The sequence below is a fragment of the Oryzias latipes genome, chromosome 21 (assembly GCF_002234675.1).
Source record: "Oryzias latipes chromosome 21, ASM223467v1".
Classification (NCBI taxonomy): domain Eukaryota; kingdom Metazoa; phylum Chordata; class Actinopteri; order Beloniformes; family Adrianichthyidae; genus Oryzias; species Oryzias latipes.
In genome coordinates, this window is record NC_019879.2 from 15,641,652 (window position 1) to 15,658,225 (window position 16,574).

Sequence of the window (16,574 nt, forward strand, 5' to 3'; positions counted from 1 at the left end):
GCTTTAGCTAGTAGCTGGAGTTTTGAGGAAAATAGATGCTCTTACATTACCATTGTTCTTTTAAATTAAATATATTTTGTACACAGGACAGGAAAATAAAATATATATATTTTTTTCTTATTTGATTTATTTGCTCTTACCTCCATACTCTCCATTTCTACCTCCATTTCTATGTCAGCAGTCACCTCAGCTGTTTAGGATAATTTGTGAATAAATATAGTGCCTTAATTTATCTTTAAGAAATATATTCAATTTTTTGAACAGATATCCAATGATCCATGTTTTTTTTTAAGAGATACAATTATGTTGTTTTAAAAAATTATTAGTGTACTTTTATTTCTATACTCTAAAACAAGTTACATGCTGGTTATTATTTAAATGTTTAAATGGTCTGGCACCTCCTTATCTTTCTGAGCTCCTGCAGAGCCATTGTCCTCGTAAAGCTCTGCGATCTGTAGACCAGATGCTCTTAGGCTACGTTCACACTGCAGGGCTTAATGCTCAATTCGGATTTTTTGAAAAAATCCGAATTGTTTGCTAGGCCGTTCACATTTCCAAGTAAATCCGAACTTTTGTGATCTCCAGTGTGACCGTGACACGACCCAAACGAGACCCGCATGCGCAGAAGCCAGAAGAATACTCAACGGTGAACGACGTCACTTGTTTGCGGAGCAGATGTCAACAACAGTGTTTTCAAAAGCGGAGCTCTTTTTGTAATATTAAATTTATTTTCACGAAGGAGCAGCACAATTACAATCTTCTCATTTTAAGAAGGCAATGGAGTCTGGATCGTCTGTACCCACTGTTGTGGAATGGAAATGTGTATGTGTTGGAGCCGCTCGCCCGCGTGTGTGCAAGCGCGTGCCGCGATAGAGAATAGGGGGGGGGGGGGGGGCAGTGTGTGCGCGCATTCATGTTGTGTGTTACGGAGGACGGTAATAAAAGAAGGTTTCCCCCAAAATAAATGCTATGGACTCTTTATCAACCCGTTCTGGAGAATCTAAGGATCAGAACAGGGAGGAGGAGGAGGATCGCCTCGGGTCCCCCGCGCTTGAGCACGGTCAAAGGGGAGAAAGAAAAAAAAGTTATCGCGGGAAAGGTTCAACACCACGCTCTGCCATTTATCTGGAAATTTTTTCAAAAACCGCCCAGTTGCAATAAGAGCCCTGGAATTTGGCCTGAAAAGAGCGATCAGCCCAAATATTAATCCAATCGGGGATCTCGCTTCCCTTCCACTGACTGATCTCAGCAGCATCGTCCACCATGGTTGATGTTTACGTTCTCGTTCCTGCCTACTTTAACGCAAAATGATGACGTTTGTTGCGTGTCGCTGACGTACAGTTCGGAATCAAGTCGCCTGGCCGGTCAGACGGCGGTCGCAATTGAAAAGAACGGCTACAATTCGGAATCAGGCCGGCAAACCCACGGGGCCTGGGTCGCAATTGAAAAGATCGGATCTGTGTCATTCAGACTGTCATGAAAAGATCGGAATTGGGCCGCTTAGGGGCAAAAAATTCGGAATTGGGTCGTTTCAGCCTGCAGTGTGAACGTAGCCTTAGAGGTTCCAAGGACTCGACTGGTGACCAAGGGGGACAGAGCGTTTTCAGTGGTTGCTCCCAAACTCTGGAATCGTCTCCCCCTGTCTATGAGATCTGCCAGATCCTTAAACGATTTTAAATCTCTGCTAAAAACTCATCTTTTTACATTGGCTTTTAACACCAGAGAGAATGATAATTAGACAGTTTTTTTTTTTTTTGTTTATTGATGATTTTATTATCATTTTACTGTGTTTCTTTGAATTTTACCTATGGTTTTAGTGTAGTTATACGTGTGCAGCACTTTGGATGTCTGGAAGATGTGAAAGTGCTATACAAATAAAGATTTGATTGATTGATTATTTATAAGTTATTATGTGGTCGTGTTACTGTAATTCGACCACATAACTGCTCCGCCCCATTTGAGAATGGTCCAGCAAATTCAGGTGAGCGTTTCCACTCAAGTTTAGACCATCACGGCATATGTGGGTGTGAAGCTAACGAGAACAATGGAAGTCGTCCAGCAGCTCATTCATTCCACTTTTGGTACTTTGTGAATACAAGGCATTAATTTTGTTTGAGAGAGGATAACAGATGGAAAAGAGGAATACAGCCACTTTCCTAGCGCTTTCTTTTGTTGTAATGACCTTCAGCTAATCATTAGGTTTCAACAGTAGCTGTGTCCTAACTGGTCAAGTCCTTTTTTCTATGAACCTACAACCAACAGGGGCCCAAAAATTGGATGATTTTGTCTGGGTAATGGGTATATTTTATAATGAAAATGCTCAAAAAGTCGTACCCGACCGGACCGCTCAGTGGAAACAAGGCTAACTTGTCCCGTATGTTGCCTCTGAAAGCATAATTAGTTGACGCTCCTGTGAATTAAATTTAATCCGGATTACGACTTTGAACTGGACATGGTCACTGTGACATGGTCACTGTTGCAAAGCACTTTAGTAAAAACTTTTAAAAAGTGCCAATTTTATCAACAAATGGCCTTGAAATTTTAACAAAGAATATAAAATAGTCACATGTTATGAATTTTCAAATAAGTAATTTCCAATTTTTATCAAAATATCCTACAATGAACCATCAATGATCACAAAGTCACTCGAGGTATTAGATGATAATATGGTTTGAAATATTTCCGTCCCACTGAAAGCTGCCTGTAGTTGCCCACCATTATTTTGTCTCTCTATGAACAATTCACATCGTTTAAGCACAGAAGGGTCAGCTAGTTTAATGCTAGTTATGATTGGTGCACTTCCATTAAGAAACTGGTAAATGAGGAGAGTTTGGAATAATAGCTGACGTAGATTTCTTCCAAACCCGTGTGACCACAAATAGGGAGCAGTTCTGCATGCAGGAGCAGAAACTCTCCAGGCCTGGTGGAGTTTGGGCAATAAAACCATCTCCCCTTACAGCACACTGAGGGTGAGTACAAATGAGTTCTGCAGTCTTTGGGAACACAAATATGGAAAAACCTATGGAAACGCGATATGTCGATTTTTGGAGAAAGTTTGAGAAACTAAGTGAAATGGGACTTTTTACTTTCTTCTCAACAATCAGACCAAAAGCAGAACTTTGTTTCTTGAAAATGATCCCCATCCTGTGATGTCATACTTTTATTAGGATGTGTTTTTTTTTCTTTCCACAACCAAGGATGGAAAGAATCATGACCCCTCGTATTCCAGTTGCTTCTGCAGATGTGTAAATGCCCCCCTGTGTGTCTGGCGAGTGGGGTCCCCCATCCAGCTCAAACTGGAATGTACCACAGTAATTTATCACTTTGAGGTCTATGAGTCATGATGTCTAATCCCATTAAAGGAAAAGAGTAAAAAATCTGCATGGAGGATCTGTGAAAGGAGTCTCAAAACTACATGTGTGGGGAGGAAAAATGGTGAGAACAGAACATCCTGTCTGTGACTAATGCAACTGCTGTATTTCTGTGTCGTTTTATGAGGAAAACTGGGAGTTTGTGACACAGCAAGCAAGAAAACCTCTCATGCTTCTCCTAGACACAAAATGAGGGGGAGAGAGGGCGCAAAGACTTATGAGGAGGATGATGAGTTGGGACTAAAAGCCCCATCACGTGTTAAGTCATTTCAGACACAGAAGTATAAACACAAAACACAACATCATGTCTACACCACATAGAAAAGTGAAACTCGAAGCTCCCTCTTTGTTATGACTTGGTTGTCAGTCTCCTTCCCACAAAAAAAACTGCAGCAGGACTCATGTTATCTCCTCAGACTCCCTTGAATCCTTTGACAACAGCATTGTGTCTGTTTGACTGGAAATGCCCTCTGCATAATGCCAGCTGCAAGCCTGTGCAGACTCCTCATCATGTATGCAGAGAGCTCAAAGCAGGAAGTCGCTGCAGAGCGGAAAGAAGAAGGAAGGCTAGCTTAAGGGGACATTGTGTAACAAATAGCTGATAGCTGAGTAATGACGGCTCTTCATGTCAGGCTGTGGTTGGTACAGGTCGTGAAGGCCGTGATGTGCTGCACACTTCTGCCTGCACAGATCTGTCTGTCTTTTTGTGACTTAAGGCCATGATGATGTGTTTACTTTCCTTGCCAATTGTTCATGGAGTGCACTTATCTCAAGCCTGCAGTGACTTGTTAGCTGCAAAATCTTGAGATGCTCGGCAAGACACTCAGAAACGTAATGTAAATAAAATAAAATACTGTATTGATAATAATCAAACATACCTATATGCTATATTGCAGAAATGTAAACCTGTTTGGTTATAGGTATTTTAAATGTTTTTATTGTATGTTTTTATTTTTATATGTATATATTTTTAACCCTTGTGCTATCCTAGGCACTTTAACATTGGGAGTTAGACGGTGCGCTGAACCTTTTTTCTTCAATGATTTGTGATCTTCACTGGTGTCCATGGATGACATGAAATCTTTCCACCTTTATCCACCTTTGTCATGGTGGGAATAACACATCAAAGTAAGGGTGGGGTCATCTAAGATAGCTAAAGGGTTAATTGTATCCATGAAAATGTGTTTTTCTTATATTTACTCTAAAATGTGTTTGTCCATTAAATGTAAAAGGGACAGATAAAAAAGTTTTCTTCTGTTCCCGTTCATTTCCCCCGCATCAGAACTGTGCATGATCTTTGGTTTATTTTGATTTATGGAAATGAAAATAAAAAAAATCATTTAAAAAATTGAAACAGATTGGTTTATTTTACAGTTTGTGGTGCATCTCAGCCAGAAACTTGTAAATTAGCAAACTCATTTTTTCTAATTTTTCACAAGAACAGGCAGACGGCTGGATCCAAATGCAGCAGGTTTTTTAGCTCAGCTAAAAGTCCACAAAGTTCGAGGCCTGACCAGAGCTCTCCCAGGGACGGTGCCTGGGGGCTTGCTCTGGGGGGGCGCCAGTTCTGGCTGCTCTCTCTCTGTGTGGGGTGGGTGGTATGGGGTCGGCACTTCGGGGGATGGGGCCCCTGGGCTGAGGGGACCTGGGCTGGGGGGGGCTGTTTTACCAACGGGGGACAGTCTACCAGCTGTCCCCGACTTACCCTCTTCCTTATGTAGTCTCCTATCAGGGTGATGGGGGGTTCAGCCTGCAATGAACCTTTTGGGGGGGGGGGGGGGGGGGATCTACTTGGCAGTGGTCCACTTTCCATTGTTGTTGTATAGAATAGCCCCCCCGACTTGGTTTAAATTGCACCTGAAGGCCCGTAGACACCGGGACGAATATTCACCAGGTGTTATTCGCCAGCGTTTTTCGCCACGTTTTTTGTGTTCACACCCAGGCGATTTTCGCTGACGATGAGCCGAGCGAACATGCAATTTCATTCCCTGACATTAGATGGCGCTTAATGTAAAATAGAAATACTCCTGTACACAAGGTGGCGCTGCGCAACTTTACGCTTCTTAAAGTCGCTTTTCACTCAGAAGAAGAGAGCAAGTATTTACGCGCTTGTCAGAATCATACAAAGAAAACATGAATATTTCAAGCACCAGTTGTTCCAAGTGGTGCTTGGTTCGGGGATATTTTAGAATGTCCGTCATTATTTCTTCGCGGCTCTGTAGATGCAACTCGGTGTCTATCTTCTTCGCTGGTATGTGTGCTCAGCAAGGCAGTTTTGTGTTTGAGCGCCCCCAAGTTGTGTTTTACTGTAACTTCAGAAGCTCCAGACACGTGTACGAAAGCGCCGTTCTCATTGGTCGAATAGATTTCGACGTGACGCGTCAAAAAATAAAAACGAACCCGAGGCGTTTTTTTTTTTTTTTTGACGCTTTGACACGTGGCGTTTTTTCGCGTCGGTGTGCACACTCTCATTGGTGCCCTTTGTTTAGTCACGAGCCGTTAAACGTCGGCGAAAATCGCGCGCGAAATTCGTCCCGTGTGTACGGGCCTTTAGACATGTAGCACTCTTGGTAGGGGGGGTGCTTGGACATCACTGCCAGCAAGCAGCAGATGTCCTTTCAGCGCCCTACCCGCCAATTTCAACTGCACCGTAGAAGTTTAGGGCCCCTTGGTGGGGAGGGTGATGGGACATCACTGGGAGTAATCAGAAGATGGACTCTCAGTGCCCAGCCCGCCAATTTTAACTGGACCCCTTTAGTACATACACCCTTTACCCTTCAAAATATACACTCCAACACATACACACATGCATGCACACACACGCCCTCACAAACACACACACATGCATTTCATAAGGAACCACCTAGGACCATCTATCCCTTACCCCATTCCTGGTAGGGGGTACCAGGCCCTTGGCAGCGGCGGCCGTGTTCCTTGGGTGCTGGCTTCCTGGGCCCGGCAGCCCTCTCTCCATGTAGGCAGAGGGATCCCTGAGTTCTCTGGCAAGACCAAGAGCCGAGGATCACATTATATCTGAGCCTGGGGGTGTCCGTGTCCCTGTGGTGTGGGTTCGGGTCCCTGCCCCTGAGCGCTGAGCCTCGCCAAATTTCGAACTACGGGCGAGCCTGGTCGGGCCATGTTTACAACACTTCTTGTGGACCCCTTCTTCCCCTGGGGGTCATCCACCTGGACGGAGACGGCTGGCCCCCGCCCTGCACTCTTCTGGGCCAGGTGGGTGGCTGCCTGGAGTGCGCGTCTTCTTTGGGGGGTCCTGCCTCGTACCAGAACTCCTGGGTGGTGGTGGGGTGCTCGTCTGGGGAGGCGGTTGTTCTCTATCTTTTACCGTGCAGGTGTTGGGGGGTTCTGGCTGCCACTGCTGCTGCGGCGGGGGTCTTGGTGTGGGGATGACTGGGCGCTCTCCCTCCTTTTTACATTTCATTATCCATTTTAGAAGAACATAAAGACCCATTTGAGCACAGGTGTTAGCTCACCTTTGCAAAAATACTAGTTGGTTTGAAGGCATAGGTATGCGTGTGGGAACATCATTTGTATAGTGTACATGTTAACATGTGAACATTTTTGGAGCCAACTGGTATGTTTGTGGCATTTGAGTGTGTGTGGACAGGCCCCGCCCTTATAGATTTATATTACATTGAACCTCACTGTAAGGGGTATAACCATCCAGAAACTTGTTGCCTTATGCTGCTTCATGGTTTTACCCCCCCTTTTTTATTATCGCCCTTCTATCCCCCCCTCTCTCTTCTTCCCTCCTTTCCTTTTCCATCCGGTCCAACACAAAACATTTTCAAATATGATTAAAATGAATAAAGTTTGGCCTCGATTACAAAAGGGGTTTATTCAGACATACCTCTGGTGTGTCAGACGATTCATAACCCCTGTTGTAAAAGTAACATATGTCCAACACAAGAGGCCTTCAGCTCTCATCTGTTTGCCCAGCTGTTGGACAGGACAAGTTAAAAAAGAAGAAAAAAGTCCACAAAGTTAAATCAGGGTCAGGCAGGCAGGGGTCTTTAACGGGCATGAGATCATCAGAGGAGAGACAGGGCAGTCAGGATCCAGACAAGAGTCGGGGCAGGCGGCAGGCAAGCTGAGTCAGAAACAGGGTCAAGAAATGGAAGATCAGGTCAAATACAACACTTGGTAATGAAGGTAGAGTGGCACAAACAATGCTTCACAATAAGTGAGGCCCAGTGCAGCGTTTAAGTATGCTGTGATTAATTAGGTGAAATGAGAGTCAGGTGTACATAAAATACAGTGTGCGCTGGGATTGCTGAGAGATGTAGTGAGGATAAAACTCTGGAGATGGCTCTTGCTGGTGACAAGAGGGGGAAACAGAGCTTTGACTTCTGACATAATTAAGTGACCCTTACCACATATTTTGAACGACAAGGCACACTGTAAAATTTGTTTAAATAAAAATTAAAAACCTGGTTTATAATCCAATGCACCTTAATTCTGGTTGTGCGTAATACTGACCTCCAACTGATTTTGTGTGGTACATGGAGGTCAAAAATCTGTCAAAATGTTTTAGTTAGACCAGTGGCGGACTGAGCAGTTTTGGGGCCCCAGGTGAACAATGGCAAGGGGCCCTCCACAGCAATTGTATTAGTCTTTTATTTTTAATCTTTACAGAGGCTCAAACATCCCTTGGATAACTTCTTCATTTGTCCACTTTTAGACATAGTTAATGTCAAAAAACCAAATGTTTTGATTTAATTAGACATTTAATTGTTAAAGACATTTATTTTATGTACATTCTTCTTTTTCGTGGGGAAATAATACTGAATTTATTGAATGTGCTAATTTGTTACCCAATTCCCTTGTAGAAACAAATGAGGGTCCACTCCAATGAAAAATTAAGTTTTTGGTGTTTTCAACATGTTTTTGTGGCATTTTTCTCATGATGGAGAACATAAATAAAGATAAGCGCGCGGCGGAGGGGCTGCTTTCCTGGCTGGGCTGGGGCGGCGCTCTCTTTCCCTCCGCGCCTCCCTGCTCTCTGGCTCTGTGGGCCTCGCGGCGGTCCTGCTGGCCCTGGCCTGGGTGGCGGTCTTGGTCGCCCGGGGGGCGGTTGTTCCCTGCCTGTTCCCGTGTGGCGTTGGGGGAATTCCGGCTGCCGCTGCTGCTGCGGCGGGGGTTTGGGTGTGGGGGTGGCTGGGCGCTCCTCCTCCTTCTTTTCACATTCCACCATCCATTTTAGAAGAACATAAACACTCACCTGAGCACAGGTGTTAGCTCACCTTTGCACTAATAGTTTGCATGATTGAATGAATGAAAGATTTCACACTAGTTGGTTTAAAGGCATAGGTATGCGTTCGTGAACACTATCTGTTTTGTGTACATGTTGACATGTGAACATTTTTTGCAGCTAGCAGGTGTGTTGATAACATTTGAGTGTGTGCGAACAGGCCCCGCCCTTTTTTTACTACATTTGAACCGTACCGTAATGATAAACAACCAGTAAACCTGTCTGCTCTATGCTGATTTTTTTCAAACATGGTTGAAATGAATAAAGTTTGTCCTCAATTACAAAAGGGGTTTATTCAGTCATACCTTTGGTATTGTCTGAAGATTAATAACCCCTCTTGTTAAAGTAAAATATGTCCAACACAAGAGGCCCTCAGCTCTCATCTGCCTGCCTAGCTGTTGGACAGGACGAGTTAAAAAAAAATTAAAATAAAAAAAAAATAAAGATAAGTAAAATTAATATAGCTTTTCTGAGTATTTCTTTATTCAACTTGTTGTGAATCAGGAGCAGCAAAAATATGTTTGAAAAAAGGTTGTATATCTGATGTAGGACCTTCATCGGCAGGCAACAAGCTCCCTGCTGTATGCTAGCAGGGGAGAGTGTAAACAAAGGGATTATGGGAAGTCAGGCAGGAGTACCAGCAGTTTCCACAATTAGGATATGAATTTCTATTGTTGGGGGGGGGGGGGCAGGCATTCGCCAACCTTTGCCTAATGGTAAGTCCGCTCTTACTACTTACTTACTTACAGTCTTTAACCAGAGACCTCTTAACCTCTTTAACCAGAGAGCCACAATGAAGGGGTCAAAAATTTTAAAGCCACATGCGGCTCTGGAGCCGCAGGTTGCAGACCACTGTGATATGGAAAGAGAAATGTTACAATAAAACAGACACAACCTCTTTCTATCAGGCCAATTTGGAATCTTGGAATCTTTTGTATGGTACTTCAACATTTTCAAAGAACATATAAGGCAAAAACCAGAAGCAATCTGCTGTTTTCAGTCACCTAGGATCTTCTCCAGGTCTATCCTTATTTCATCTTCTGTTAAAATTTTAAATATTTTTTCTTAAGTTTATTCTAAATCAAAGTTCTAATATCCTGCTTCAGGGTCTGTATAGCCTGTCTGCTGTAAGTATTATTCCTGATATTCCTTTCTTTTTTTTCTTTTCAAAACCTTTCCAGACTTGCACTTTTGCTTGCACTTTTTCCGTTTTGTTTTGCTTTTATTTTTTTAAATTAACCTGTCTGTCATAAATATGATGCCACCAACCTGACTCTTTTTGTTGTAAAATATGGCTGCAGATGAAATTTCCTCTCACATTTTTTTTTTAATCTTGTCCGACAGAATGTAACCTGAGATGTATGAAAACGAGGGAGGGACTTCAAGAAGAAAAAGACAGATTGTCCCCACATGGGAACTCAACAGTAACGTCACTGCCTGGGATCCTGTTTCACTCCTATACATGGTCCTAGGCTGATCTGGAGTCCCAGCCATTTTCAGTAAAGGCTGAATTAGTTTACGCCCATGAGGCTGCTGAATGGCAAAACTGATGGAATGCAATGGGGGAAAAAAGCACTTTTTGAACATCACTGCGCTAGGCTTGGTGTAAGGTTTTTTTTTTAACTCAAATTTGAAAGTTGCTGCGCTTTCTGCCTTTGACCTCAGTCCAACATTACAGATTGTTACTATTCTGTCAGCTTTTGCTGCAAAAATATTCCAGGATTTAGTCACTACCACACTGGTTAATGATGCAACACTTTGTTTAGCCTGGAGAGATATGATCCTGCTCTTCTACATCACACAAAGCTTCATTTGGGAGTTTGGGACAGTTTGAAAGTGTTCATAGAATCGCTTTCCAGCTGTCTGACTTGTATGGTAAATCCGGATTTGGGTTTATGTGGGAGTTGAGCCTTAAACTGAAATGAGCAAAAATAAAAATGGAGAAGATGTGGTTTGTGTTGCACTTCTCGCATTGTCATCTGTGTTCCCTATAATTTGTGTATCCTCTTAAAAAGCAATGAGGTAAAGGAGGGCTTCTTGCCAAACCTAAAAGAAAATCAACAAAAACTAAAAGGATAAATATTTAGACTTACAGGAGCATGGACATTTGGAGTTCACAAGCTTGACTCATAATACCAAGTAAAAAAAAAATATATATATATATTTTTTTTTTTTTTATATTTGAGGTTTGTGCCCGGCCGGAATTATGTGACTTGAAGGCAAAGTCCAAATTGCTTCCCTATCCCTTCGGCTTTTCCACCCTCTTAAATGTATCCCTCCAAGTTGACAGTCATGGCAAAAATAGTTTCTTCAAATGTGGATGCTACTAACGCTCGATGTCATCAATAGTCCTTGGTCATCTATGTTACCGCGTAGCTGCCCAGTAGAAAAAAAAGAAGAAGCCCCTCCCTATTTGTCCAGTCTGAACACTATGGGATAAATACACACGTACCTAACATGTTTGGTGTGAACGTAGCTCAAGACAAAGTTCTGATCTGCTTCAATTTACCTGAGACGTGAGAGCTATCACAGAATAATCCAGCTTGGACTTGCTTTGAATAATTGCACACATTAAATGAATAGCTTCCACCAAATTCCAAGACGCCCAGGAAGAAAACAAGCTAAAGAAAAAAAATTAAAGCATCTGATATGTGCTTAAAAGTTATTGCAAAACATTAAAGATATTGGTTGTTGTCTAGTTTGATGATGGGCAGATAGATCACATCACAAGATAGATATAAGGTTTTTAATCCTCATCAGATTAGACTACGGCGTCAGATTAGAGACGTCGGATTGGACTACAGCAGCATTTTAACCCTTGTGCTATCCTAGGCACTTTAACATTGGGAGTTGGGTCATCTAGACCCACTAGACAGTGCGCTGAACCTTTTTTCTTCAATGATTTGTGATCTTCACTGGTGTCCATGGATTACATGAAATCTTTCCAGCTTTATCCACCTTTGTCATGGTAGGGAGAAAACGTCAAGGGTGGGGTCATCTAAGATAGCACAAGGGTTAATGCAGCAAAACCCTACTGTTGTGCTGCTTGCCAGACATCAACCAGATTTCCACCAGAACAAAAAGAAGAGTGTTGTTCTGGAAGAGTCATTTCTATTTGGAATACCTTCAATCATTTGCCTCTGAGCCACAACGTTCTGGTTACATAAAGACAAAAAAGCTGAGAGTGAGTGAAAACATTTTAAGTGAGCGCTCCAACTACCATACAAGCAGAAACTTCGTGTCCTGTGCGTGTAATCTACAACAATTTGTCTTTCTTTCTCTGAACTGCTTCACCGTGCATGAGCTCGCATTTGGAACATCTGTTTTCCAGACTGCAAAAATTTTAACCAAATATTTTGTTACATAAATCAATTCTCTACACTGAAAGGGCATCTTTGATGTTTGCCCGGCACATATGAAATAAAAAATATTTCATTACTTGTTAAACACTGCTTACCTTTTAGACTTAAAGATTGACTTTGGTAAAAACGGTGTTTTTAACATGTTCTTCTGGCATTTTCTCATGATGGACGACATATATGAGGAAATTTAAGCTCGAAATTGCATTTCTGAGTACTGTATGTCTTTATTTTAATCATTGTGAATCAGAAGCAGATGAAAAAAGGTTGGTTCAAAAAAAGTATCATTGTGATGTCGAAAATTCGCTATTGTTTTAGGTCCATGAAATTTTATAAAAATGGTATTGCTCGCCATTTTTGTTGCACCAGTCATGTTAGATTGGGGGTGTAAGAGGTTAAACTAGTGGGAGAAAGTGTAAACAGAGAACTCTGAGCAACAGGGAGGTGAAGGCGGGCAGGGTTGCTCCACACCAACAGCATTTCACTGTCCACAACTCAAAGGCAAATTTCTTAAGAATGAGTGCTGCTCTGCAGAAACAATGTCCTAGAAACGACACATGTTTTTTGATTTTGGCTAAAAACAGTATAATCATAATTTTAAAAACACACAGATGATCGGAGAGGCTCTTTGATGCAACAGTCACAAATACAACTGTCTGCCACCACGTGATGGGGAAGCTTTGACAGAATCTTCAGGATTAGCTGCCGGGAGCATATGAACTGTTTATATACTGTCAGAGCACCACTCTGCGCTGCAACCACAGCCTCACCCAATAACCTCTTCTTCTTCTTCACCCTTCTTGTGCGCGTTGCTCTTCTTGCAGGAGTAGTGAAGAAAGCACAATGTTTTGTCTTCTTCTTATTCTTCTCAGAATCAACCGTAATTCGTCAAAACGCAGGTGTCGGAGTCCCCTTGGTGCTATCAATGGCATGATGAATTTTGTGCAGGATCAATGCCGTTGTGGTACCTACACAGTCTCCCCATTTGAACTCACAGTGGCCGGGATCGCCAGAATGATGTCAGGTCCTCGTCAGGCCTCTGGGTCTTCTTAACAGCCCTTGTCGAATCCCCGCGGACAACAACAGACAATTCTGGGGAACTTGGAGAACCTCTTATCAGTCAGTAATAGCGCTGTTTCCTGCCATTGGATTGGACTGCCACCGTGCAACATCCAAATGGCCGGTGGCCACTAACAGATTTAAAACAAATCGTTCGGTCCCCTTAACCCTTGTGCTATCCTATGACCCCACCCTCAAGGCCCGTTCACACCGGGACGAATTTCGCCTGCGATTTTCGCCGACGTTTAACGCCTCGTGACTAGACAAAGGGCACCAATGAGAGTGTGCACACCGACGCGAAAAAACGCCACGCGTCAAAGCGTCAAAAAAAAACCCCGCCTCGGGTTCGTTTTTTTTTTTTGAAGCCTCGCGTCGAAATCTATTCGACCAATGAGAATGGCGCTTTTGCACACGTGTCTGAGCATCTGAAGTTACAGTAAAACACAAGTTGGGGGCGCTCAAAAACAAAACTGCCTTGCTGAGCAGTGTAGACGCCAAGTAGCGTCTACACTGCCGCGGAGAAATAATGACGGACATTCTAAAATATCCCCAAACCAAGCACCAGTTGGAGCTACTGGTGCTTGAAATATTCATGTTTTCTTTGTATTATTCTGACAAGCGCGTAAATACTTGCTCTCTTCTTCTGAGCGAAAAGCGAATTTAAGAAGCGTGAAGTTGCGCAGTGCCACCTTGTGTACAGGAGTATTTCTGTTTTACATTAAGCGCCATCTAATGTCAGGGAATGAAATTGCATGTTCGCTCGGCTCATCGTCAGCGAAAATCGCCTGGGTGTGAACACAAAAAACGTGGCGAAAAACGCTGGCGAATAACACCTGGTGAATATTCGTCCCGGTGTGTACGGGCCTTCTACAATGACGTGTTCTCCCTACCATAACAAATGTTGATGAAGGTGGAAAGATTTCATGTAATCCATGGACACCAGTGAAGATCACAATTCATTGAAGAAAAAAGGTTCAGCGCACTGTCTAGTGGGTCTAGATGACCCAACTCCCAACGTTAAAGTGCCTAGGGTAGCACAAGGGTAAACATTTTTAGCTTTTTTCTTAAACAACCGTTACAAAAGACTAGAGAAATCTCAAGCAATAATTCTAATTTGTAAACATTTGAGACATCAGCACATCACTTCAGAGCTTTTTTAGTCATCATGAATTCATGCTAGTAAGTTTCATAGAAGTTTTGGGCATATGGCCCATAAAGAAAGCTTTTTTTCTTTACCAAAATGTTGTTTATTCTTTGGAGGGTGTAAAAAAATGTTTTTTTTCTTTTTTGTGTTTCAGGGACATTTAGGAAAAACAAAACCATCTAACCATTTTACAGTGATGTTCCATGTTTTACGTTGTATTAACCATATTAATCCTTATAATAGTGAAGATTTAGATTTTAGTTAAATTATACTTTAGGCTTTCTCTAGGAAAAGGGGTCTTAGTGAAGTCCATTTTGCAGACAAGAATTTAGGTTTTCCATATCTTGACTTTTTCTACCCTCTAGTGGAGTAAAGCTAAACTGCTTACATGTTTTTAGATGAGTCTGCTTCACAGCTATTTTACCAAATTAAAAGAAGGTATGTGCTTAAAGTCACATAAGAGTCCAGATGTTTCAAAATTTCTACGAATTTTTAGTCCAATTTTTATTACAAATGTATATAGATGAGTATAAAAAAACATCAAAACACTGTTTAAATATTAGTAGTGATTAATTTCAAGCAATCAAAACAAAACACACAAAGACAAAGAGAGAGATACATGTGGACAATTAACAAATTGTTTGAATATATATATATATATATATATATATATATATATATATACGTTCACATAAACGTATGAGTTAAAGTATCTACATAAATTCGTTTTTTTTCTGTTTCTTCTCCTAAACGGACCAGTAGAGGGCACTGTGTATCAGGTATTGTTCTTTCAATCTAACCCAATTACCTCTGCACAGTAATTATTTTCACTGTAATATGTATTCATCTACCCCTTGACTGTAATAGGAAACCCATGCACATGCACAGGAAAAACATGCAAACTTCAAATCAAAACCAAACTGGAATTTGGACCAGGAACCTTTACAAAACCCCCTTTTTTTAATCTGTTGCTTGAAGGTTAATTATAAATTCGCTGATTGAATTACTTATGAACGTTGTGTCTTGTCTCTGCATGTTGAACTCAAGAAAATTCTTGATAAAACTTCTGCTAGTCCCTGCAAAGGTCTATAGTTTCACCTCTGCAGAGTGTGATGCTGCAGAGCTCATCCCAGCAGAGTTCTTTTTACACGCTAGCTGTTAATGCACTGAACAGTAGTGACACAAGAGAGAAGCGGCAGCGTGTACTGTCACGATTTGATTCACAGTTTGCAGAGAGATGGCATTGTAAAAAAAAAAAAGAGGGTGGGTGGGAATGTGAGAAGATTGTGTAGAAGTAGATTTTGGCTTTTGAAGTTTTCTATTGTCTGTGTTTTCATGTCAGCAATTCAGATGTGTGGCCAATCTAAATTTAGAATTACTAACAAAAAAAGTACTTGATCAAAGTACAACAACTCAGTTTCTTTCACCATATTTATGGGGAAAAGTGCACATTGACACAAAAAAAAACAATAACACCTTTCTTTGTAAGTTATATCATGCTAACATATACTGTCTATCCAGATATGAGTCCTACTTTATGGTAAAATATGAGTTAAGTCAAAGGTGATGAGAATATAGGTTTTAAAGTCCCACTACATATTTTGTAAAAGCGTTTCCAGTGGTCTTTTTGTTATAATTATGGCATTTTTAGGCAAAATCCAAAACCTTGTGTTGTTTTCTATAGTTTTTGCGGAGCGGCACGAGTTCATTAGAAATTCCCCTCTGAGTTGTTGGTGTGGAGCAACCCCGTTCCCCCTTTCCTGTCCCTTATAACTGTGAGCTCTCTGTTTACAGTCTCTCCCACTAGCCTACAGCCCCTTACACCCCAACCTAACATTAGCGGTGCAACTTAAATGGTGAGCAAAATCAGTGCCATCCAGCCGTACAGTTTTGAGCCACTAGCTCAGCGTCTAGGTCACATGTGTCAAACTTAGGTCCACAGGCCACATTTGGCTCGCAGTGTAATTATAATTGGCATGCGAGATCATATCAAATGTGCGTTAGAGCTGGCCCGCGGTATATACTGTACCGCGAATACTACAAATCCCACAATGCTTTGCTAGAATGTTTGCGCTAGAATGTTTGTGGGTGTCGCTGTTTTCAAGTTTTGCTGTCAATTATAAATTGGTTGATGATCTGACCACACACAGGTGTGCATGAGCCAGATGGAGAAATGGTTTTTGACCACTTGTGCGGGAGATGAAGCAAAAGAGTAGTCCAATCCGTTCAGTAGTGTAAATTAATAAAAGAAACAAAGTAATGCAAAGTTGATCGGAGTGAAAGACTCATTTTTCTTCGTCGTATAAGGAAACGACAGCCCGCTTGGCGCGTCAATCAACTCTGGCGTCGCACATCTCAGTGTATCAAAGGAG